The sequence below is a fragment of the Augochlora pura genome, chromosome 6, assembly GCF_028453695.1.
Source record: "Augochlora pura isolate Apur16 chromosome 6, APUR_v2.2.1, whole genome shotgun sequence".
NCBI classification, from domain to species: domain Eukaryota; kingdom Metazoa; phylum Arthropoda; class Insecta; order Hymenoptera; family Halictidae; genus Augochlora; species Augochlora pura.
In genome coordinates, this window is record NC_135777.1 from 12,860,594 (window position 1) to 12,885,227 (window position 24,634).

Consider the following 24,634-nt stretch of genomic DNA (forward strand, 5'->3'; position numbering starts at 1 on the left):
TACCGATCTGCCGACACCTACGTACGTGCACGCGCGCGCGCGCGCGCGCACCGACGACTCGCTTCGACCCCTTAATCTGTCACTGTGTACTCCTGCGCGACGCAAGATCCGCCGGTCGATCTTGCACAAGTTCTTGCCGGAGGAGACACCAAAATATCGGGCCCCGTCGAACCTGATCGCTCCGGGAAGATAGCACCTGAAGTATCGATGGCGTCCACCGTGATTCGCGAATTTTAGAATTCCACTTTCCACTACGGAGATGGTCGATGCGCTTCGACTTTCAACTAGGCAACAACTTCCTTTGATTTTCTTATTGCTCGGTCATTTCATAAATCTCGATTTATAATGCATTCTTCTTCTTTATTGCGCCTTCCTGGCGATAGATGTAGCTGCGTTCGATTATCTATTGAGTTCTCATCTCGACTTTATTTCATATTATTAATTGTCTTAATCGCAACACGGTGCATCTAAAATAGGTATTATGTAATATGGTGTTAGAATTCCAAGACCTAATTAATTACATAAGCTGGGCGCTGCATTGATCAGTTAACGCACGGTTGTGCAGGTAACACTCTATTGCGTAGTGAAATGCAACTCCGGCAAACATTATTCGCGCTTGGTTTCTGTTAGTCTTCGATTTAATTAAGAAGCGAAACGAGCTTTTTGAACGAGCCAATCATTAGGGGACTATCGCGTGTCACGATTTTCTAATGTTCACTAAACATCCGCATCGTTTGGTGCCGCCGCTTGACACAAGCGTTGGAAGGATAATCTCTGTTTCACTATAAACTTGTACTAAGAACTTTCACTAGAAAGAACTACTTTTATATTGTAAGTACAGTTGAACTAAGTAACTGAACTACGAACTTCAATTGTTATCATTTGAGAAATAAATGAAGAGTTTGGTTAAACTAGGTTTACGGAACCAGTCTCTCCGACGGTTCACGAACTTTTCTATTTACGATTAGTCAAATTGTAAAGATTCATTTAAGTTATAGATACAATTACTTGTAATAAATATCACAATGATAGACGTTATAAAATAGAAAAAATAAGTTACTGTTAATTTTATAAATTAATAAAAAAAAACAGCGTAAAATCCATTTGCCCAAACTCCGGCTATTTGAACGAAAAGTTATAAGTAGTGGTAATAATCAGCCGATTCCTCTGATACGAACTGATTGTCTCCTGCAGAGTTCATATAGAAATGGAGTTCTGCCGTAACGTTTTAACGCAGACAAGAACTAAAATAAGAGGTCCTCTCCCGCTTGCAATGCTGTGCGAACGAACAATTTGTGCTCTGCAAGCAATGTTTAAACGTGGATAAAAATTGTGTCAGCCAGATGCGACCGAGGCGGCGAGCGTGTTAATGGAATAACCGCGTCGTAGCTCGACGACGCGTAACAAGGAGCACATCGGTCGGTAGGTAACCGTTTCCATCGGTCTATTTCTTTTCCTCGTCGGCGGAGACGTTCCGGGGGCCCAGGGTGACGGCTTTCAGCGCTCCCGATGACATTTTCCGCACGATTCTCCCGGCCGAGCGTCGAATGGCTGGTGGATGCCGAGGAAAAAGGGCGAGGCGGCGCGGCGTGCCCGCGAAGCAGCGAAACGCTTTCGGAAAATCCATAGCGTGAAGGAATATACAGGGTTCCAGCGTGGCGGAACACAATGGCGCGTTGTTAGAAAGGTAGGGCGATAAGAGCGAGGAAGAAAGAGAGCCTCATGCCGGGGGAGGAGAGGACAGAAAGCGAGAGAAAGCGAGAGAGAGAGAGAGAGAGAGAGAGAGAGAGAGGGAGAGGAGAGGAGAGCTTGCGGCGTCGGTCCTTGCCCCGAGTACGTGCTTCGAGTGACAAAGCTTCCAGCATGAGACCGACCGACCGACCGACCGTACGGACGCCGCGCCGCACGGAACGATACGGCGCATCAAGGTCCTCTACGATCGATAGGCACACGCTCGTCCAAAATCTGACGCTTCTCTTTCGCGTTTCTCTTTTTCCAGACATACCCTGTCTCCCGTTCCCGAAAACCGTCCCGAGATTTCCAGAATTCTTCCCTCATCCGCGAGCGACGAGCAGGAATCTGCTGGCTGCATCTTTTCGTGAACTGCACCCGAGAAACGGCCAAGCTAAGGGAACGATCTTCACCGCTAGCCAGACAATGCGTTTGTTAATACTCTTAGTTCCGGGAACCCCGTGTTGCGAAAGCGAAGGAAACGCTCGAAGTTTGGCTCGTCCATCGGATGACGCGATTCTACACGTCGCCAAAACCAGAGGCGACGGTGACGGTGACGGTTCCGATCCGATCGGACGGAAGCCGATCGCGTGAGTCAGACGCCGATGAATCCGCGGGATGCTAAACAATGCCCGCCGACCGACCAAAACCGACAATGCCATACAGCACGCTGTCGAGAATGGAAGCCGTATCGTCACTCTATCAGCGACGATCACGGTCCGGCTGTCCCTGAAACGTCCCGGCTAATCGAAAAACAAGCTCAAACTGGTCGTGCACGCTGGAAATTGTGGTCTTCCGGAAGAAGGATCTGCGCTGCGCTGTCGGCTGCGCTGGGTGTCTATTGCAATCACTCGTGATCAACGTCGGTGACCATTTCAGCCGATTTTTGTAGTCAGTCTGGTTCGAAAGTACATAACAGATACTTTATAGTTCTTATTGTAACAATTATCGCCAGAAAGTACCTAACTGTTCAGTCGGAGCGGTTGAGTAATACGTAACTAGTACTTCCTTAATTGTTATCGTAACGATTATCGATAAAACGTCGCCCATCGTGCTGTCTTAATTGCCATTGTAACAATTATCCTTAAAAAGTGCCTAAATATGCAGTCACGTTGGTCAAAAAGAATGCCACAAGTACTTCATAACTGTTATCGTAACAAGTACTTTCCTATATCTGATATAACAAGTGTTTTCTTACTCGTAACGTGGCAAGTACTTTCTTCATTGCATCGTAACAATTATCTTCAAATGGTATCTGACTATTTGCAGAGAATTACTCTAATAGGTTGTTGAACACAGTCCTGCATTATCAAGAATTCTTCCATATATCAGCGAAGAGATAGAAATCTTTTTCGATGTACTGAATACTCGTAGTTGAAGAACTTCTGATCACGCACAGAACAGAAACGTGCAAATGTGCCGCGCGTCGTGTGCTCTCAATCCGATAATACGTTTCATTGGTTTATCTACTCCGGCTTGGCGAACGATCGACGGGAGGTTTAAGTAGAATGAGACGATCGAGGAAAGACAGTAGATCGCGTTCCAGCGCATCGATCGGATCTACGTCGGTCGCGTCTCACGATCGATTCTACGTTCTTCCACGAGCCAACTCTGGAAATCTGAACATTGTTCGATCGGCGTTGCGCAAAACATAGCAGGCGCAAAAGCTCGAGCGGAATGCTCGGCGCGATACCGAGCTCGTTACCGATCGGTCGCGAATTATGAAGTCCTTAGAGCCGGTCGATGCGTTTTTTCGAGAGTCGCGACCGCGAGGTGTTGTCCGATGGCGCAGCAGGCTCCGGCCGATCGCTGTTATTTAATCTTCGGCGAGCCTCGTTACGTGGCAATTATAAAGCCCTCTCGCATCTACGACAAGTTTTTAACTGACAATCTTTTTTCTTGGCGGAGACAATGTATGGGAGGCGGAGAGGAGACTCCCGGTGCGCGCAGCGAAATAACTTTGGCCGGTCGTGACAGTCTTAGCGACGCTATGAACAATTAATAACGACCACTGGCTTCTCGCTTTGCTTATGTCGAATATTTTAGCTATAATTGGCGATGTTCGAGAATGCTGTTCGAGATCTCGTTTATCGGTTCTTTATCAAAGTAAAAGTTCTCTACGTTGGAAGTAACATAAGTTGAATGAAAAATGGTCGGGTATAGCAAAACTTCGGAATGTCTAAGCGGCCATCGATTGTACGAACAATAGAATAATACTGTCTCGAAGGCCCGTACATCGAGGACCAATGAAACGTTAACATCAACGAATCGGATCGTGGAACAGAAAGATTCAGGCAACGACGTCGACTGTGAATCTATCCGACAGCCATCTCTAGCCCGTTGAAGCCGAAGAAAGCGAAGCAATGGCAGCTAATGGAAGCCAAGAGAGCTCGGAGGCGATCGTTTCGAGACACCGTGTATGTTAGGAATGACGGTCTCTCTACCAGATGTGGCAGACCCTCTTCCTCTGCACGCTTCGCTCCCGAGAGGCCAGACGGCGTAGATTTCAGATAGGTAGAGGAACGCGCGCGCGTGTACACACGTACTCGTACACCTTCCTCGGCAAGTACGGGAAGAAGGTCCGTCGGGTGCGTAAGGTGGCCGTCGCGTCGATACCGTCACTTTTGTTCCATCGGGCGACACGTTTAAAATTCGACGCACGAAAAACTGCTGGTCGAGTCCCATCGATGGCCCAGCGAGGCCTCGACGCGTCCTCGACGGCCGACGAAACGCGCCTAGGTCTCGAGGCTTTCTCCGGTTCTACGTTGGTTTCGCTTTCAAAATCGACACGAACCCTGCGACACCTTCTTTTACACCTGCCCTCTTCATGCCGTGTTCATTAAATCGAAAAAAAATTCCTCAATGTTCAGATGAGGAAATTGAGAAGTGGATGGAGACCCTAAGAAATTCGACGAAGTCGAAACAATTTGTTTGGTAATAGCAATTGTAATAATAGTAATGAATTTCTTTACGGGGTATAGCCTTTTAATTAACACTAAGTAGAAGGAGTATACAAATTAATCATAGCATTTTGAAGTGTTCATACCGAGAATAAATTGTCTTAAATACTCTTAAGTCAGTTTGTTGAAAGATGTGCGTAAGGCAATCAAAATTTAATATAGTACAATAATTATTCTCATTCTGTTATTATCAGAATACATGTACAATATTCATGTATAAAATACATATACAATACTAAACAAAGAATACTTGGTACAATAAAAGTCCGATAGACAGGACTTTTGTTATTTCTACTGCAAAGACTATTGACTTCTAAGATCTATAAATACATGGATAATGAAGTCTGACAGTCGGAAAGTCTTTGGCGTAATTAGATATCAGAGACGATTATTCATGAAACTTCTTGAAAGATTAATTCCAATATTATCGCTTCTGTCTACCTGAAACCTTGCTAATAGAATTCCCAATGCCTGTATTATATCACAGAGAAACTTAAAAATAGTCTTCCAAATAATAATCTTAATGAAATTATCGAACTGCCATGTCACAATTCATCAATTTTCGTCTATCGAGACATCAAATGTTTCACCGTCGTCTACACAAATAAATGATCGCGCACCGTTTCCGAAAAACGTGCTAATGGTAGGAATTTTCGCGATTCCGCGTGGAAAGTGTCGCTGGGTCGCACGTTCTCCCTTCTGCCGTGCAACTTCATGAGGTTCCCTTCCCACGAGCGCGGAATTCGCCGGGAATGGTAACGCGGCACGGTGGCAGGAAATAATAAAGCGATATCCGGAATGGGGAAAAAATTACCGGCGTATTAGCGGAGGCCGGCAGGGGACCCGTCGGCGTTCCAAGAGGAGAAAGAGGAGCCAGAAGGCAAAGGAACGAGAGCGATATCCATAACCGTGCGGCGTAACGCGGCGCGTCGCCGCCGGTTCGTGGTGTACGACCTAACTGGAGGTCCCTATTGGGCAATAACGCCCTTCTTCGTAACATAGTGGCACAATAACGTAGGTTCTTTATGCGAGTACAGGGCAAATAGATCACATTGCTGACTAATAAGCCCGCTGGTGCCGGTCTCCCACCCTCTTCCCCCTCTCTCCAGTTGTCTTTCTCCCTTTCTCTTTCTCTCCGCTTTTGTCGAGACTCTCTCTTGCGCCAGAGACACCGAGGTCCTCTGGCTCCCTGGCTTTTTCCCCGTTTCTTCCGAAATTCCTGTATCAATAGCGCGCCGCGCAGGGGGTGTCCAGCATTGTGATGGAAATGCCGGGGCAATCGATCCGCCTCATTATGTCGCCGAACCCAGAAACACCCCGGTCACCCGCCGGGACCTTCTGAACTCGGGGTTCCTTGTTTTCATGGGAATCCGTGGAAAATCGTGCTCGCCAAATATCGAGGAAACTTTGCGTTCTTCCCGGAAACCGTAATCGGAACGTCGACGAAAGAGTCCTGGAGTAGATCCCGTAGATCTGTTCGGGGGTGGATTTGCAAGATGGGCCGCGGTAATCGGTCGAACGGCCAGGTCAACGAGGATACGAACGACGAGATCACGACACCGAGGGATACACGGAAGACCCGTCAGTCTATATTAAATCGTCGAGACCGGTAATACTTCGGGACTGCGAGCGTCTCTCGATTACCGGGCCTAATTATCTGGCAAGCCAGGATAGGGCAACCCCATCTCACCGAGATGGAATTGCCGTTCCCACCGTCCTCCGAGTCACCGGCGGCTCCGACGGTCCACCCTAGCTACCCGGGTCATTGTTACGTCGTTACTACCCTTTAGTACGGTCCTCCAGCCAATTTCGGACCGCGACGACGACGACGATTCCCGGCTGACCCGTCAACGGCTGATCGAGCACCGGTTTCAATCGCCGAGCCGATCCGAAAGCCGATCACCGACCCGATAGACGATCCTCGTTTTCCTTCTGTATGTTTTATTCGATCCTGCTTCTTTGGCTTTCAACCCTTGCAGCCTCCTCACGACTTTCATCGTGTTCGATCTGGAGACTTTCTATGACAACTCTCGCTCTCGTAGAAAAAATCCTGATTCGCCAATGAAATATGAAGATACGACCAAATCAACGCCAGGCAAACAATAATCACGTGTCCAATTAGTATTTAAGATAGTTTTTATTATTTAACCTGTTGATGCTTTTTATTATTTAATTCATTGATGCTTTTTATTATTTAATTCATTGTTGCTTTTACGTATTATTATACCGTCACCAACGTTACATCGTTAATTAGTAAAATCGTTAATTCATTTTCTCGATTTGAATATGAGTACAGTTGAGTCTCCCCAATTGTTCTTTACCCTGTAAACAAAAATGGACAATTTGAGGAGAGAAGAAACGCTTGAATCTTGTGTCTCGTTTTTTATTGTTGTTAATAATCAGCAATTATAAAAACAAGCCGGGAGACTTGAATAAATTTCTCATTCCAAATTATCCGTTTTCATTTATAAGTTGAAAGATAATTGGGGAGAATTTAATATACATTGGTCAGAAGGAACTGATCCAAATCCATTTTATCATAACCTTTTAACATAAAAAAGTACGTGCAACACATACTTAACGCGGAATTACTTATTTACATTTCAGAGGAACTGTAAAGAAGCATAAATACATTTGTAAATCGATAAAATTGGATCCAACCGTGTCGATGAACACTTGTCCAGGTATTGTATATAAGCATTGCAAATAGGTTTCAAGTGTCTGAAGATGAGTTTGTATTGTGAGTGTACGAAAGGTGCGCGTCCATTAGACTTTAAAAAGATCCGAAAATCTAAACAGGCGTGTCTCAAATCGTAATAGGACGTAGAAGCAAAGCAAGGGGAAAGTATAAAATCTCGAATCCTAACTAAACTTTGATCATTCGAAGTACATATACCAAAAGACTGACTGTCCAAGTTAGTAATAGATATTAAACTGTTAGTTACCATGACAAACGATTCACAGGTTGTCGTGTGGGGTAAAAAGCCGATTAACCCCAAGCACTATGACTCCTTTAACGATGTGTCGATTAGCACTTACTTGTCCTTAATATTTTCCTTAATAGGGTCAGATAATTTCTGTTTCAATTCAATTTAATTTCGATTTACAGGAAATGGACAAAATTCATATTTGGCAGATGTTGCATGAAATCTTTGTCTCGAGTCTGGCTCGTTATTATAATGCAAGGGGTTAATAGGGTCGGAAAAGTGTTAAGAGTTCAAAGTTGACAGTAAACCAGACAAACTGAATCCCGCGCAAGGATAGTCAAAACGAGAAACATGCCGACGCGGGACAAGAATCGAAGCTGTCGAAAGAGTTGAATGGACACGTTCCGGTCTCCAGGACAGCTGATAGCGCAGCGGACGCTCGTCGATCGGCGAAAATAGGCGAGTTTAGGCGGTTGTATCGCAGTAGGTGGCGGAGCTAAGCTAGGCGGGCTGCAATCAATACTGTTTCGGTATTACGGTGGAAACACTCTCTCTCTCGGAAACAGCCTACGTTCCGCGACGGACACGAGCGAGCAGCGGGCGAAACGAGAGAGCAGAAGACGCACGCGGAACGAGGAGGAACGAGGAGGACGAGTCGCGAGGGGCGAGAGTCGACCGCGTGAGAGAAAGAGAAGATACGTGGGAGAGAAGGGCACACGCTCGAGAGAGGAGAGGAGCCCGGCTGAGAGGGACGAGGAACGAAAACGGCGGAGGGACGCGGGGACAGAGGCTCAGACCACGTTTCGTGGCCCGCATACTGATAGGTCCGGCACTCCGTAGTATGTACGGAGAGAGAGCGTCAAGCCGAAGCCCAAAACAGAGCTGTTGCCGTCTTTGGTAAAACGCGAATGGAAAACAGCGGGGACGCAACCCTGAAGCGCCTTCTCTCGCCGGAAATTCGGGAATTAAAACGGCCCTGGAATTTTTACCTGCACGAACGGTCCTTGGGCTCCTCCTTGCGCCGGCGATAACAGCCTATGGGAGCTACTATGTATCTCTATTATGAACCCTCAGAAATCGGATAATCCTAAGCACATGATTGTCGATGCTTGGTCTCATTTGGATTCTCATTAATGAATCATGGTTTCGAGTCACATGAAATAGTCATATCTTTTTCGTGTCTTGACCAGTTAGTTGTTTTTGATAACTATACTTGTCATAATAGAGAATATTGCCACTTCTTCGTTACGAGTATATTCGTAAAATATACTCTAATATTCTCGATTAAAGTATGTTATTATATAATTATACTTAATTACAGTAATTTGTTTAATGCCGACATGCTGGTCTTGAATGATTTATTTAAGAACACGTTGGTCACTTTCAGAGCTCTATAGAGTTAGTGTTAAACGACACGCAGCCAATCTTAGCATAAATGCTTATCCACAATTTAGTTGTAGCCGAATGTAGCCTAAAACCTTTGCGGACCTTTTCAATCATTCGGTTCTGCCCTGGGCAAAAATTATAGACAGTATACTTAATGTTTCACTCGTCTTCCTATAGTCTAGTGCTAGCAGAAAGAGTGGAAGCGATTTTTATTGGAAGCGATTGTGCCTGGTTGGAGAAACCGGGGGGGTTTTTGGCGGCTCGAGTAAACGGGCACAGGTAGCCCGAAGCTATGGGGGTTGTAAGAGGTGGAGGAGGGTCAGGAGACCCTCTTCCTCTCGCGAGCACACACAGTTCAGTTCAGTTCGTTCGTTCGTTCGTTCGTACGGCTGGGTAAGTGGGTACCCACTTCTGAATTGGCTCCCCTCGTTCCACTCGTTGGATCATCGTCGTTCGCCGAAAATTCGATCATTATGATTGCTTATGATGTAAATGATGCCCCGCGGCAGCAATTGTTTCCGTCAGAACGAGCTCGGGGGGCTGCTGCGGGTCCCGATGGTGTCGTCGCGGGGCCACGGGACGTCGACGAGCCCCGCAAATCGGTTCCCCGGGTAATGGGGTTCGACAGGCTGCTCGGGCAGGTGCAAACGGAAATCTTGTTGGTTGAGGGATCGATACTCGACGATCTAGAAACGCAACCAACTTTCTAGGTCGGATCTAGGAGCGATGCTTCGAAAAGAACGATAAAAAGGAGGCTTGTCTTGATTTTTCGCTGTAGAGAATATACGGTTGTCTTTAAGTAAGCATGGCCTACGGTGCTCTATACAGGCCAGATTCTAAAGTTTGCACAAGAAGAACACAACGATTCTTCAATTTGCCTTTATTAAAATAGGATTCGAACTTAAGTAGGAATTTTCATTGGTTAGCTATCAGTCAGCTGAGCTCTCATTGGCATGGCTTTGTTGCTTCCAGTGATCACGTTCATTTCAAACTAACTCTGAAGCACCGCGGTGTTCCTTTACTTTATGGACTTTGCTCTTCTCGTTAGAATAGGATTGCAACGTTCAGATTGCATCTTCTCTTTCTTTCGAGAGCACGTGCTTTGTCCTTCAACGATCGAGAGCAAGTGGCGCGAAAGAAAGAAGGAGCGCTTTGCGCGTTCAACTAGAAAACTATCTAGCTCGTTTCCAGGCGCGTAGAGCGTTCGAAGTGGACGAGGTCTCGCGGCTCTCGATTCCGGTGGCGCCGGAGCGGTGCCCCACGGAGCAATCTCTGCGAATTTCGATCGAGTGCATAGACACAGCACTCGGCAGAGTTCGGTACGTTACAGGATCGAGTGTTTGAGGGTTCGGGGCGGTGCTACCTCGCAACTCGAGCGGCACGGGAGTTTCGTGGAGGATCGGAAGACGCCCGGAGGGGTTGGATCCCCCCGTCTAATTTGCCCCCGCTTCTTTACGACCGTAATTTCACATTCTGCTGGAAAAAACCGAACTATATTTAGGCGTTCTCCTTAAATAGGCCAGGGGATCGTTCCGCGTTAGTTGCGGAGGATGATCGGGCCGGGCCGGGCCGATCCGGGCCGATCCGGCCGACGCAGCGCCGCGAGATCAACGCAAAAATATACGAGAAACGACGCGCGCTCTTCTTCCCCGCCCCGCCCCTCTCCTCTCGCCTCTCTTCTCGTTCTCCTGGGCTCCACCTTGGTGGCTGGTGTTTCGGGGTTCGTGTAGAACGAGTCCGGAGAGATCTACGGGTCTCGCCGGCCTATTACAGTAATTTCACGGTACGACGTCTATTCCTGCGGTCCACGGAGGAGCAGCACTAATTTCATTAGGGATAAAGATCATCATTATTTCGCGACCGTCCCGAAAATTGCAGGCGTGCCTCTCCTTTTTGCGATACCAGCCCCGGACGATCGTGTTTCGGAGCTTCCTGCCACTGCCCCGAGCCAGGACACCGCCGCTGCAAAACGGTGCCGTCTTTATCGCCAGCCCGCGAAACACGGGAACCAGACCCCGGCTACAATGTAATGGTAGCGGACAAGACCATCCAGACTGCGACACGCGATCCAGACCTAATTTAGACCCGACCCCAGACCAAACGAAAGTGCAAACTTTACGTCCCGATGCGCTACAACGATTACAGCAAATGTCCCGCCACGATAGTTTAATTAGCATCCGTGCCGGCCGTCTAAAGAGCTTTTCCACTTCGTCATAAAACAACATATTTTAATCCGGCTTTTTATTTACTTGGTAAGGCAGTTTTCTCCGTTGAACTCGCGTTCGCTGTTTTATTGGTTTCTGAGCGGAGCTCGCACATTTTTAGACAGCATACGAATCGATATGCATAGGTGCATTGCGTTAGGCATTGAATTGGTGTAGGTAGGTAAATTAGATAATTAATGACAAATATAAGTGGCTAAAACCATTGCGTTAGCGTTGTAACTGAGGATTGATCCAATGACTTATGAATGCATAAGAATTTGGAAGCAAACAAGATGTATTTTATACTTGCCTTTAGAGGCATTGTTTCGTAAAGGATTGAATAAATTGCCGGCAGAAGATACTTCCACAAATTTATACTCGGGTCCACTTGAACCCAGAGTATAAATATTGATATTGGAATATTTATAATAGCTTTTGACAATAAATTTAAGTTTTTATGTGTTTCATAAGAGTCTATAGACAATTAATAACGTATCTAGAAGTGTTAACCGTTGGACCATGCAAATCTGTTAATCATGCTGTCTGGACCACTTAACTGCCATACTTTTAATCATTGATTTAATGAAATGTTGTTCGATGTGATTAACTAGGAATATCATCGATTTCAGACAAAATTCCTTCAAAATATGGGTTTGAATATAAAGAACTGCCTAAACACGGCCGAGCGTTGTCGCCCGTGCAATCGTAGCAGACGTTCGGTGCTCGTAGGTTAAGCAGGAACATTGTGGAGGACGCGGAACGAAGAAACCTCGGCATTTTCGCTAGGTTGAAGAGCTCTCTGGAAAAACGATTAGAATTTCGCGTGCGGGGTTATCGGTGGCCGATCGCGGAGCGGCGAACGACGGAAGAAAAGGGGATCGCTGGCAACAAAAGCGGAGGAGATCGTCGCATCTGGTTTCGTCTGGCCTCGTCTGGCCTCGTCGAGCCGTATCCAATCCGTAGCAGAAGCAGAAGCAGAAGCAGAAGCAGCAGAACCAACGTCGCGTCACGTCACGTCGGATCACGTAACGTCGCGGGTCCGTCGCGTCGCACGGATCGGCAGGAACGAATCTCGCATCCGGTTGTCGGGTGTACGCGTCGTACGATCGCGATAAATCGACAGGCGATCGAGCGTCACGTAACTCACGTACGCGAGACCGAGCCTGGCAGTCGGGTTTTTCTTCGGCTGACAGTCCGGTGTCCGGCGCTGACTGATCGAAGGAATCCTCCGCGAGCCGAGCGGGAACGAGAACGGGAACGGAACGGCCGCCGAACGGCCGAGCGGAACGCGAGACGCGAGACGCTCGGGAAAGTAGGCTCCGCCGAGAGACATTCCCCGCGATTTTTATGGAACGCCACCGCGTCGGTCCGGCCCGACACTAAGCGTCAGAAAAATCGGAGACATCGCTGCCTCGGTAATTGAAGATTCGATGAGGCCCCGAGGATCGCTGAGACTGCGCGACTCTACCTGTCGCGTCGGCCGCGCGCGACCTCATCGGATTGAATTGCAAATCGAACGGCGAAACTAAAGCTTATTACCGGGAGTCAAGCCCGAGAACCAAGACGGAGGTCCGAAGACAGACTCCGATCAAAAATTAACGCCACAACCATCTCCTACTTTTCATCGTCCGACCTAATGCAATCTTTAACCCTTTGCACTCGACTCGCGAATTTGGGGCAGCGATAAAAATGTCAATACCACGTTTCTAAATCATCTTGACTGTTTAAAGTCTAAATATTGTACGAGTTAATGGTCGTAATTTCCTTCTCACAAGATGCAACAAATCATATCGAATATGCGTATTGTACACAGGAAAAGAAAAGTATAGATTTAGAGTTCAAATAACTTCGAGAGCAAATTATCCTCTTGCATTAGGATTATGTGAACGAGTTGTCCTTAGTCAGGAACCAGAAGATAAAGAAGTAAGGAAACTTGCTGGACATGTGAAAAATGTCTCGTTGTATTGTATATTTTGCATCGTGTCCAAGTTCACTGTGAGAACTCGATAACTTTGATTTTTCTTGTGTACTTAAATGAGACGAGAAACATATTACAGAGATGTTTACTTTCGTTAAATCGAGTTGTTTCAACTCTATGAAAATGATCAAGATGATTATTGTCAGTGTAAATCGATTTAGAATGATTGCAAACACAACACCAAAAAACAAAGATTTCCACATTGAACACTATTGGAAACAATGCTAAGAAAACGCGTGGATCAACACTGGAATTACCGAATGAATAAGAATGTCTAGATCCAGATTCTTTGCTTCGTAATTATTAGAATTATCAGTGCGAATTTACCTCACTCAGACTCACGCGATAAATCTCAGACAATCAGAAACATTTGACACTTCATCTAATGATAAAACCAGGTACTCTCGGCGGATGTTAGAACCACTCGCGCTTCGGCTCGGCTACGGAAGGCCGACGCAGCGCGGCGGCGGTTTCGTCAGAGATCGGCGCGGCAGATCGTTACCGTTTCAGACCAGTTATTATTTGTGCAACCGTCAGGATTTATGCCGGATCGGCCGAGAGGATCGAAAAAATGTTGCGCAACGCTTGGCGGCGACACGACGCAACACGGACACGGGAAACGTCTCTGAAAGGGACGCGCGATCAAGCTCGCCGATCGGCGCTGCGGCGACAGGTCCGGCGACCGATCGGCTCGGCTTGCCGCGCCGCGCCGCGCCGTTATTGCTTATTGCCTATCGTCCGTGCGAGCTGGCTCGGTCGCGTTCGATCGCGGCCACGCCGACTAATTGTTCCCTCTAATTGACGAAGTTCTCAGGCTCTCGGACGCCGCCGCTCCGCGCCGCGCCGCGCCGCGTTCCTTGCGCCGTGAGCTGCGACACGCACGGCGAACGAACACACACGTTCTCCTCGCGAGCACCGCTCTCGTATCCGCGTCGTTTTCTCTTTTTTCCCCGGGAAAGAAGTCGCAGAGCGGCCGGCCTTCGGAATCCGACGTGGCCGCGAGCCGCGCCGGTTTCTCCTTCACCGAAATCGAGTTTCGGCCGGCCGGATCGCGGGCAACGAGATTCACTTCCGGGGAAAATCGACTGGCAGAAATACCACTGCACCGTCGGAATACAGAGGAGGGCGGCGTGGAGGGCGGCGAGGAGGGCAGAGGAGGGATCGAAGCGCCGGTCACGCAGCCGTGAGAAACTCGCCGAGCGTGAACCGGCATCCGCGGCCGGCTAATCGGTCCCCTAAGCGGAATTAAGATATCAGCGGTTCCGATGCGACGGATAACCAAAGTGGAAAAGTGTCGTGTCGCCGCGCTATTTCGCGGCTATTTTTCGCGTGCCCCGCGACGAGCCGAGGCATTACGCGCACGCACCCCCGCGGACCCCTTTCGCCCCGCGCGGTAATTAAACCGGAGCCGGGCATGTCGTTGATACTTTCCGCGGTCGCGTGACGGGGCTTTACGTGACAGTTGAACGCCTAGAATTCGCGACAAATCGCGCTTCCGCGATCAAACCCAGTCCACCCTCGGGAGGCCTTATCGTGGCAGCTCGTCGATCCCGCGGGCTACAAGCGTGGCAAACCGCGCCATGCCTGCGCGGAACGTTCGACTCGCGATCTGCGAAATTGTCGAGAATGCTGGGAAAGCGACGCCGAGCTTTTCCTCGAAGGAAAGGCGTGATTCGGGCTGTAAACGGTTACTGGAAATAATTGTTTCTTAATACTTTGTGGCACGTGCTCTTTCAATAATTACACGCGAGATTCGTTTTGTTTCGTTTGCTATCGAACGAGACCATCTTTTTCTTTATTCGGGTCTACTTGTGTTCGATCGTACGCTAGCCATTTACAATATATGTCTGACTAGATTTAGGCTTGATATTTCTTATGAGATTTTTTAAAAAATCGTAAAGTTTTGACGAACTTAGATCCAAATGGCTGAATAATATGCTTTCATCAAATTCTTATCGCTTCGCCTCTCCCATTCAAAACACCATTGATAAGTTAAAATTGTGTTTTTGTAAATGGACATTTAGATTTACACTACACTATGAAAATTATCGTTACAATTATTTTTCTATACGATCCTTAATAAATTTTGCATAAAATTATCTACTCAATGATCAGTATTTCAATCACAATGCGTAATATAAATTCTAACGTATCAAATCGAATAAAGCAAGCGTTAAGAACAGTAAACGGTTGAAAAAAATATCACTTTCTGGTACTTCATTTAAAAAATAATTAACTGACTCGTATTTGAAGTTTCTTAGATCGTTTTGCGCATAAGGCTCAAAACAGAAATAAATCTCTTTTCCGTGGACGCAAAAATGGAAAAATGAAGGACTCGTTTTTTGCGGCGCAAGATTTATACCGATCTATTTTCGTTTCCGATTGCCGCGAAAAGAATAACCGCGGGTCACGCGACTTCGCCGCGAATGACGCGAAGCAATTATCGGGAGCAGTGCCGTAAATCTTTGGAGTCGAAGGCGGCCGATATTTGTCTGAGAAAACCACCCTTGTCTCAGCGCGAGGGGAGACGAGCGCGTAGGTAAACGCGCACGCACTGCGGACGACAGCTGTCAAATAAATGTTGAAAAAAGCGCTGGCCGAGCGAAATTTCGAGTGGAACGGGCGAGAGCGTAGAGGGGTGCGTGCCCACCCCACAGAAAATACCCTTAGCCCGCGGGGCAAAAGGCTCCGCACGATTTTTCCACGCTTCGGACGACGCGTCGCACGGTCGATAAGTCATCCTCGCCTTTCAAATTTCAAAATTTCCGCCGCCATTTTATCCGCAGTGTTTTAAGCTCGCTTTCGAAATCCAAGAATATCCTTTAAATTCGAAGAACAGTATTGCAGGTATTAGACCCGCGCAGTCGAAGCTGTTTTAAATACAAAACCGAGACATTTCTTCCGACTTGGAATATTTCTGTACGACTCCTTTTATTTGAGGCATTGAAACGGAATCTACTTATTCTTACAGTACCGACAATTTTAGTGATTCATTGAGTGGAAGCTTTGGTAGTCGGATTGTTCGAAAAATAATTTCGTATTTTAAAACAATGTCGTTTTTTAAAGAAATATTATCAGTTATTGATTATAATATTTACACTAAACATTGAGTAATTTTCTGGCGAAAGAATGAAATTACTTTCCGATCGATACAATGAGAACTGTCCCAAAGCGTTACACCACGCCTTATATAAGGATGCAGCAATTTTCACAATTTTACAGAACCGAAAGAAATTTTATTCCGCACAGTCCGGCGGTACTTCAGCGAATTAATGTTTCCGCGGGCCAATCAATGGAACCGGGCCACGGTTCGTATCCCAGGAAATGATTAAACCGATGTTCAGCTCTGTAACAATTTTTCGGAATTTCGTCGGGTAGAATTTCCCATGAATGCACAAAGATCGTCCGGTAACAAGCGCGAGCATTATTCATTTCATCGGGCCAAAACGAAATGGTATTTTCCTGTAATCAATATGGAGGAGCCTCCGGAGTAGACATAGATTCGCGATGAGCTGGGAATTTCTTCATCCCCCGGTGATCTATTAAAGTTGAAGCAGCTCGAGCGCGGTGGCGAAGGAGCGGGCGAGGGTTGCCGGGGGTTAGAAACGAAGAAGCCCGAACAAAGCGATCCAGCGACGAATAATCTTCCGGTATTAATGGCGGATCGTCTGACGGCCAGCGTATTTTACTGTTCGCCCGGTTCGAGGATGGGGGCGCAGCGGCGAACGAGGCGCGAAGTTTATTCGCGTTTGGCTCTTGTCCAAAATTTCGGCCGAAAATAAAAACGGAATAACGCTTCGTTACGTTCGCGGCCGCACTCGACGGAAGAACCGGCTGGCTTTTCGAGTTTAACGAAGTAACGGAGACTGGGCGTCCCCTGGCGACGAGGAGCCGCAGGAAAGAGGGGGTGGAAGAGCGTGACGGAGGGTGGCAGAGGGTGGCAAATGTCGGCCGAGCGAGACCGCCAAGGGGCAAATTTTCGAGGGTGGTTTCGCGCGTCAATGGTTTATTAAGAAGCACTTGTTTAAAGGTAGCCCCATTTCGGATCCGACAGCCAATTCGACCGCGACGTCTGTGTCACTCTCCTATACAAATGGACGGAACGGGAACGAGCGAGCGAGCGAGCGAGTGGCTCCGGAGAGGGTCGCGGCGGGTCGAGGGGATCGGCCCACCCCACGGCGATCTGTCGTGTCGCCGTAATTGAAGTTATTGCAATATTGTGTCCTGTCAACCCGGCTGTCCTCGGGCCTCCTCTGTCTCCATTCTTTCTACGATCTTCCCTCCTTCTTTCTCGCGTCTTTCCGGCTCCTTAGCTGATCGACACCACCCTCCGTTTCTCCAGCCGAGTTTGCGGCATTGTGTAACACGGCCACGCCTGCCCTAATCTCCCCGCGGGAGAGATAATGCGATCCTAGACGCAGGCCGCGAGTTGTGTCGGATAAATCATTCGACATTCAATTCGCGGGGATTGAACAGGTTGCCGGTTCACAATTACTTGCGATGCTTTCTCTTTGTTCGATGACACAGTGACTTCGCCTCCGGCTAAACCCTTCGTCAATTCCTAGATTGTCGTTCAGTCATTACTTCGTCGTATCTGGCTCATTCGTGAACGCTTCCTTGTTTAGATCTTGCGCGATTTTGGCCAAGATGAGACAAATACGCGTTCATCAAATTTTTATGTTGCTGTTCATTTGTTATTTTATCTAACCTGATCTCTTGAACATTTTTTTGTATGAAATCTTGACCGAATAGATAGAAATCATTGATCTAGGTCGATTCTCCAGTAGTATACTATCGAAAAACGGATTGATCTCCTCGTAGCTTCAACAGAAGCCGATAGAAGATGATATCGAAAGAGGATGTTAGAAATTCAAGTTTTAAATCGAATTCTTGCGATCGTTCTCTGATTCAGTTGAACTCTACTAATTTCCCTAGGAGTGCCCAGCTCCTGAGATTTCCCTGCAAAATCCTAGCCTACAGACAAGACAATAGTAGCAGTTAGTTAATAGTGGTAGCAGTATAATTTTGCTTAGAAGATGGTCCCTCGTTGGTGAACAAAGTTTCGACCCGCGACGCGTGTCGCTGTCCACCCCCGAGAAAGGAAGACAGCGGCGCGGCATTTCTGCCCGGGGGCTGCCGGGGAATTGAATTCGGGTCGTGAATAACGACTAACAAACCGCAGTTATATCGTAAAAAGCCATGCACCAGGATGAGAATTAATTCCGGGCTAGCACTCCTCCCGCTGCAGACCGCCGCCTCTCCGCGCGAGTCCGCGGCGTGTCCCCCCAGACTCATTCCCATCCTGTCTCTCTCGCACTCTATCTCGTTCTCTCGGTGGCTCTCTCGGTTCCAACTGGAACGGTCCCAAAATTCAATAAAGCCGAACGAGTAAGAGACAAGGTCTGCGTCTCTCCCTTCGTTCTCTCTTGGTGGCTTTCGGGCAGAGTCCTAGGAGCCCCGGAGTCATCGCGCGAGAAACGAGGGACCGGTAGGGTGAGGCTGAGGTGGCCAGAGGGGGCCGGAAGGGTCAGAGGGTGGAAGGAAGGGGCCGGCACGCTGCATACATTAGCGAGGACAGGGTGGAGGTATTGTCTGAACAAAGGGATCGGCTCGTACCTATCGAAAAGGCGATTAAGCGAGGATAAAGTTATACCCACCATCCTCTTCTCTCGCCCTGGGTGTCGTCGATTGGTTTCGCGTTAAAATCGATTTCCAGCCGGCGCACGTGCGACCCGACCGATCGACCGCCGCGTTTTTCCAGTTAATTAAAAACCGCGCCGTCGCCCCTGTCCAGACGAACCTTAATTTTCCGAGACGGGGTCTAACGGCGGCGTTTCCCAGAGGTATTTAGGCGTAGAACGGAGAAGCAGATGGAGCACGTGGTTACGACGCCACGTGGCAGGCTCGATGAAAAATCGGCGGAGGCCGCGAGCGGCCATTAAACGGCCCGTTGGAATGGGTGAGCGCGAATTCTTTTCAGCCGGCTACGGATGACGCGATAAAGCACGCCGGCTAACGCGAGATACGACCAATTAGCCCGCGTGCCAACCGCACGATTTAAGTCCGCCCGAGGACCCGTCCGCAGACGCTGCCAACCGATGATTCGAGGCCCGGCAACGGCCTTCCGTTGGCTCGCATATTGCCCGCTCCCGCCCATAATCTATGGCCCCTCGTTTGTTTTCTCTCGTCTCGATTCGAGGGAATCGTCGCTCTTTTCGGCTCTTATTTCGCGGCCGGATTTCATTGCTTGCCAAGAGGATTTATACTGCGATGGGACGCCTTGATCGTTCGCCGAGGAACACCTCCTCGCTTCTATTTACAGCGGCTGTCATTGATTATTACAAACATGTCAGTGACAAACTGAATTAACTCCTTGCAATGTGTAGCCGGACTCGTGATGGCAATTTCGAGCCGGATTGATTAGATATCGACGCTATGCGCTTGATTTCCCGATGTATGTGTCAACGTGTTGACTGTGATATTGTAACCCTAAAATATCTAGCAAATGCAAAACAGTTTTAGTCGAGGAAACTGCTAGTGGAAATTTGAAGATAATTAGAGTAGACTACTTTGTTGACTGTCCTGTATCGAGTAAATGCTAGTGAGAAGTCTAGTTCGATACAACGCGACACAAAATTCATTCCGATCAAGGAACATTTTCTGAATAAGTATCGGTTAAAGATATTTCGGAAAAGCAATTTAGTGACACTATGATCGACTACACAAATGATCGACGATCGACTTTAGGATCGGCACGTGAAAGTTGCGCGATCGGCACCGCCACCACCACCTGGCGTCATCGCAACAGAAAAAGATCTACGAAAACGCGTTCCCGTCCACTTACCCCACGTGGTCGTGACCGTCGAGCCTTGATATCCTCCTCGTCGTCATACGTCCGCCTCCGCCTCCTCTTTTCCTTCCTCGTTCCTCTTTCGCCAGTGGTTCGCTTGACTCCACGTTGTTTCCGTCTCACTCTTCCCGCCTCTCCTCGTCACGATCCCGCCCCCACCCGTCGGCCTGCCGTTGACACTCCCTCCCCCGTTCCCGGTGGGAAAGCTCACCTAGGGGATCCATCGGTGGCAGAGGTGGGGAGGGGGCAGGAGAGATCGGCGACCACGTGACCGACGTGACCGGAACCGCACGAAATGCGGAACCGCGTCTCGTCGCTCCTCTCCTCTCCTCTCCTCTCCTCTCCTCTCCTGTCCTCTCCTCTCCGCTGTGCTCCGGGGTGGCGCAGCAGGTCGCTGCCGTGGTCGCGGCAACGGTCGTGGTCCGGCACTCGCGGTCTCCTCGCTCGTCGCATCGCGTCCTCCCGCGACCCTCCCGCTCGCCGAATCCGCTCGCGACGCGCCGCGGCCGCGGCCGCGACGGACAGGAGAGCGCCGCGCTCTTGTTCCCTGCCCCGAGAGGGCACGCGTGCCGCGACACGTTCGCCAGGATTTCCTCCCTTTTCCCGCGGTCGAGACGGCCGAAAACTCTCCGCTCGTGTTTCCCCGAGCGGCGGCGAGAAGCGTGGTGTGCTAGCGACTGCTATCTGCCGCGGAGCGAGTCGGCCGCGGGACTTTGGTATACTGGGAGTATGGTAAGTAGCTACACCCCTGCCACCGCCGCCCCTCCTTCGCCCGCTCCGCCGCCGCTGCCGCTGCCGCTGCCGCTGCCGCACGCCGTTCCCTCGAACGTCCCGAACCCGCGCCTTTCCCCTCCGCCGCTACCTCCGCTTCCTCCGCTTCGTCCGCTCCGCACCGCGTCGAGCCGTTCGCCGAGCCGAGCCGATCCTCGGCCCCTCTCCGCCCCCGTCATCGTAACCGACACCGCTACCGACACTGCACCACCGGATCGCCTCCTTGTCCCAGCAACCCTGTCCAACCGACACGTACCCCTCTCGCAACGAGCCCGCGTTCACCTCACGGGGCCCCAGGGACGTATCTGTCCGCGATTTATTCTGCCGGACATCGCGACTCCACGTGTTCTTTTCGATGCGAGCTATTCGTGCCCCAATTCGTGCATGCTAGGCGATTTTAGCATCCTCTGGCACAGTTGCGTCCTTACGAAGTCAGTCTTCTCGTAACATGATCATAGGATAGCTTTGGAATTGAATGTTGGAGGTTCCAGTCGTTTTCGTGGCTCTAGGAACTGTTCTCTGCCGGAGAACGTTTGCGTCTCTTGTAAGTATGTTTTGACCTGAACAAATTGCCCCGGTCAATATCGATAAAGCCCATGCGTAAGATAGGGGACGGCATTTGAATGGTAGCGGTTTGATCATCTTAGACGATTTTCAGAGTTTTCTCCTGATTACCCTTGATCTACGTTCGTCACTCAGACAGTACAGTATATGCCCGATAAATCACCATTGCCGTAAGATGTGTGCAAAAATAGCATCGGAAACGTAGGTTAAAAGACACAGGGTGTCGATTTGCCATGATCTTGTAATTGACTTCATGGTTCAAGTCAATCAGCGTCGTAATATCGGTTCCACAGCTTGGACAACAAGTACCTACGAGATTATCACTACTGTCGTAGTACATTCTGCAAGGTAATACCGTACGTTTGGGTCAAAAGTCACAGACCATCGATTACCATGACCCCGAAGTTAAACCTATGGTGTAGGCGATAGCGCCAGCATGTCGGGCCCAATACTCGCGCAGCACGCACCTGAACGATCGCCACCACCGCGACGTCCTGACAAAGCGTATAAAAGACAGCGTTTGCATGCTAACATATCTATTATAATGGCGCCGTTTGTTCCCCTTTCTCCGCGTTCTCTCCCTTCACCGTTCGCCTCGCTCCGTCGTTCTCAGCCGGTCTCGTTCGCTCTTCCTCCGTATTCTAGGTCCGCTCTCTGTTGCATTCCGTTTCACTTCGACGCGCGCATAAATTACCGCTTTCAAATGCAAAAGTATGAATGAGACAAAGTTTTCCCCGGACGAGCCAGCGTCCCTCTGTTCTCCTCTTCCTCCGCTCTCTCGTCCTCTCCCCCGTCCTCTCCGGACTCTCCTCCGACCTCCGTTCGCGACGATCCCCGATTCGTTCCCTTTCTCCGGCCGGTCCCGCGGCGCCTGCACTCTCGGTACTCCTCTCACGACGGCGGTACACTCTCCCGGATTCCGTGGTTGCGGTTACCCGGCGAACGTCTGCAACAGGAGAACGCGCAGCGAAGAGGGCCGTGGAGAAGCACACAGGAGGAGGAACGAGGAGGGCGGCAGACAGAAGCACGTAGCCTCCCGAGTCCTGGTGTAAGCGGCGAACTCGGAGGTGGAACCGGTAGAACGGGGAGAGAGGGCCAGGAGAGGGCGTTTATTAGCAATTGTAATGCAAGATCGCGGAATGCATGGGATCCCCGCGATGCTTCGATACGACAGTCCCGGTACGCGTGTTCCTCGATGCACCGCTCCCGCGCCTCCTTCGTCTCCCACTTCAGCTCCGACTCGCGCGAGCTGCTTCCGAGGGCTTTGTGCCTGCCAGCTGGATTCCTGACACCCGAAACCCTCCTTTGGCCCCGAAAATGCCGGAACATCGGTCAAACTTCGTCCACGACGCGATCCACCACTGTCCGAGCGGTTTTCCTCGGAGATTCGACCATTATTGTCAACCCCTCGTGCTCTTTGCCATCTCCAGTATTCGGAAGAGCATCTTTGCTGGGTCGAACGTTCAGCGTGTTTCTGTGCAGTCTTGATCCAACGAAGAATATAGAACTTGATGTGTGAGTGTCGTCCGTGATTCGTTTATGCTAGATTAAAGGGAGCATGGTATGAAACGGAGGGTACGGAAGGTGTCAAGGGAAGTTACAGGTGTTTAGATTTCGATAAAATTCGGACGAGCAAGTGTCGCGCCATACTTCGGGCATAAAGGTCTTATTACGATCGGCGCTCGTCGGCTCGTTTAACGATCACATTCGATTTTTACGAGGCGTGGGAACCGATCCGCGATATGCGATATACGCGGCCGACCGCGTGCGTGCACGCGCGAAACGATGCAAACGATCCGTGATCGCGGGGCTCCACGTGGACGACAGTATTCGCGCTTGTAAATCGCGGCCCCGACAGCTCTCGAAAGAGGAGGCAGTAAAGAGAGTAGCTGCATAATTCGTTTAGCCGTCGTTCCGGCATCGGAGCGTCACGAGGAAGTCGTAGCGTAGGCTCGTAAACCCCCCGGTAAAAGGGACGCGCGAGCTGCTGCCTTCGACCTGGATGAAGGAAAACAGGAAAAAAGAACGAAGCGAGAGGAAAAATGAAAACAACGCGGAATCGAACGAGTGAGCCGACCCGGGGAACGGGTGTAATAAATATGCAACTCGTGTCTCATAATCCGTATCTCTGTCTGCCACGGCCATTTATAGAATAATAATGGTAACGGCGAACCAACAAGGTCCGCTAATGTCGTCACGTCAAATAGTTATAGTCATCCGGCCCTCGTAATAAAAGGGTTGCCTCGACGACTCCCCGCGATCGTAAAGACCCACCCCTTTGCCGAAATTTGCTCGAAATTGCGCACGTGTGACGGGCGCTCGCAAAAATCAAGGAACCACGTCCGATTGCTACGGTGTTACTTATTGTTCTTTATGTCGCATTCTGGAACATGAATTTTTCACAGAAGCAAGATTAGGAAGAAACAGCTCGACGGACACGGTTTCCGACACCCTAACCTGTTGGAATAATATGGCTTGATAAAGAAAATATGCTTTCTCAAGAAACAACTGTTACTATAATAATTCGCGTATCATGATATTTAAGAAAAATAATTTCAGCACCAATGGAGTTCTTTTGATGTGTGTCCTCCCAGTGAAAGTCCTCAAGACGGGGCTCTGCATGCTATGGTGAGTGAATAGCAACAAAAACTCTTGGAAAAGGGTTCGAAACTTCCGTGTGCTACAGCATGAAATTGTTACAACACTTTCTCTCTGCAACATCTCCGTGTCAATTTTATCAGGATCGTCGTATTATGCTCGCCAATGAATAGAAGACGGACCTCATTAGCGTATTGCCGGTTGAAGCAACGTATGGAGAGAAGGAATATTTTTTGTTTGCAGCAAGGTGGACGATTAAAAGGTTGTGTTGCCCGAAGAAGCGCCCCGCGAGAGGCAGCGGGGGGTGGAAGCGACGCCGTTGATCCGGGCAACGGATGCCCGTTCGAATCGTTTATGTTAATCAGCCGTGACGTCACCACCACCCCCAACAGAGGCAATATCAACCCCTGACTCCGTCCACGAGCGGCAAGACGCGCACGCGGGGCGTATCATGGTTCCGTAGCCACCCCGCGCGGTCCCCGCGGTCCCCGCGACAACCCCGCGCGCTGCCGACTCCCTCGTTACACCCCGCGCTCTTGCACACCCTTTGTCGACGTTAACCCAAAGTGAATGGTCCTATAGCGCCGGTGCTCTCCCTGTCTCTCTTTCTCCTTTTCGCCGGCGCTGGGTCGGGGAACGGGTTTTAACTTCGGGGTGACTTACCC

General features: G+C 49.3%; 1 protein-coding gene and 1 long non-coding RNA gene across 6 annotated transcripts in view; one reads left to right on the forward strand and one right to left on the reverse strand.

The window, feature by feature from the left end:
* Positions 1 to 20,714, reverse strand: part of LOC144471439 (uncharacterized) — a 193,833-nt gene extending 173,119 nt beyond the window's left edge. Inside the window, exon 1 of one of the 3 annotated variants that reach the window (XR_013494278.1) lies at positions 20,031 to 20,714. The gene's annotated coding sequence lies outside the window, so the exon portion shown is untranslated. The remainder of the gene's footprint in view (positions 1 to 20,030) is intronic. The other 2 variants (XR_013494280.1, XR_013494279.1) reach the window with 2 other exon arrangements.
* LOC144471440 (uncharacterized) overlaps positions 1 to 24,634 on the forward strand; it is a 243,515-nt gene that overhangs the window by 68,138 nt on the left and 150,743 nt on the right. Inside the window, exon 1 of one of the 3 annotated variants that reach the window (XR_013494286.1) lies at positions 20,687 to 20,768. The exons of the other annotated variants lie outside the window; for them this stretch is intronic. This is a non-coding gene — a long non-coding RNA (uncharacterized LOC144471440). Of the gene's footprint in view, positions 1 to 20,686; positions 20,769 to 24,634 lie in introns of those variants that run through there. 3 annotated transcript variants of the gene reach the window in all.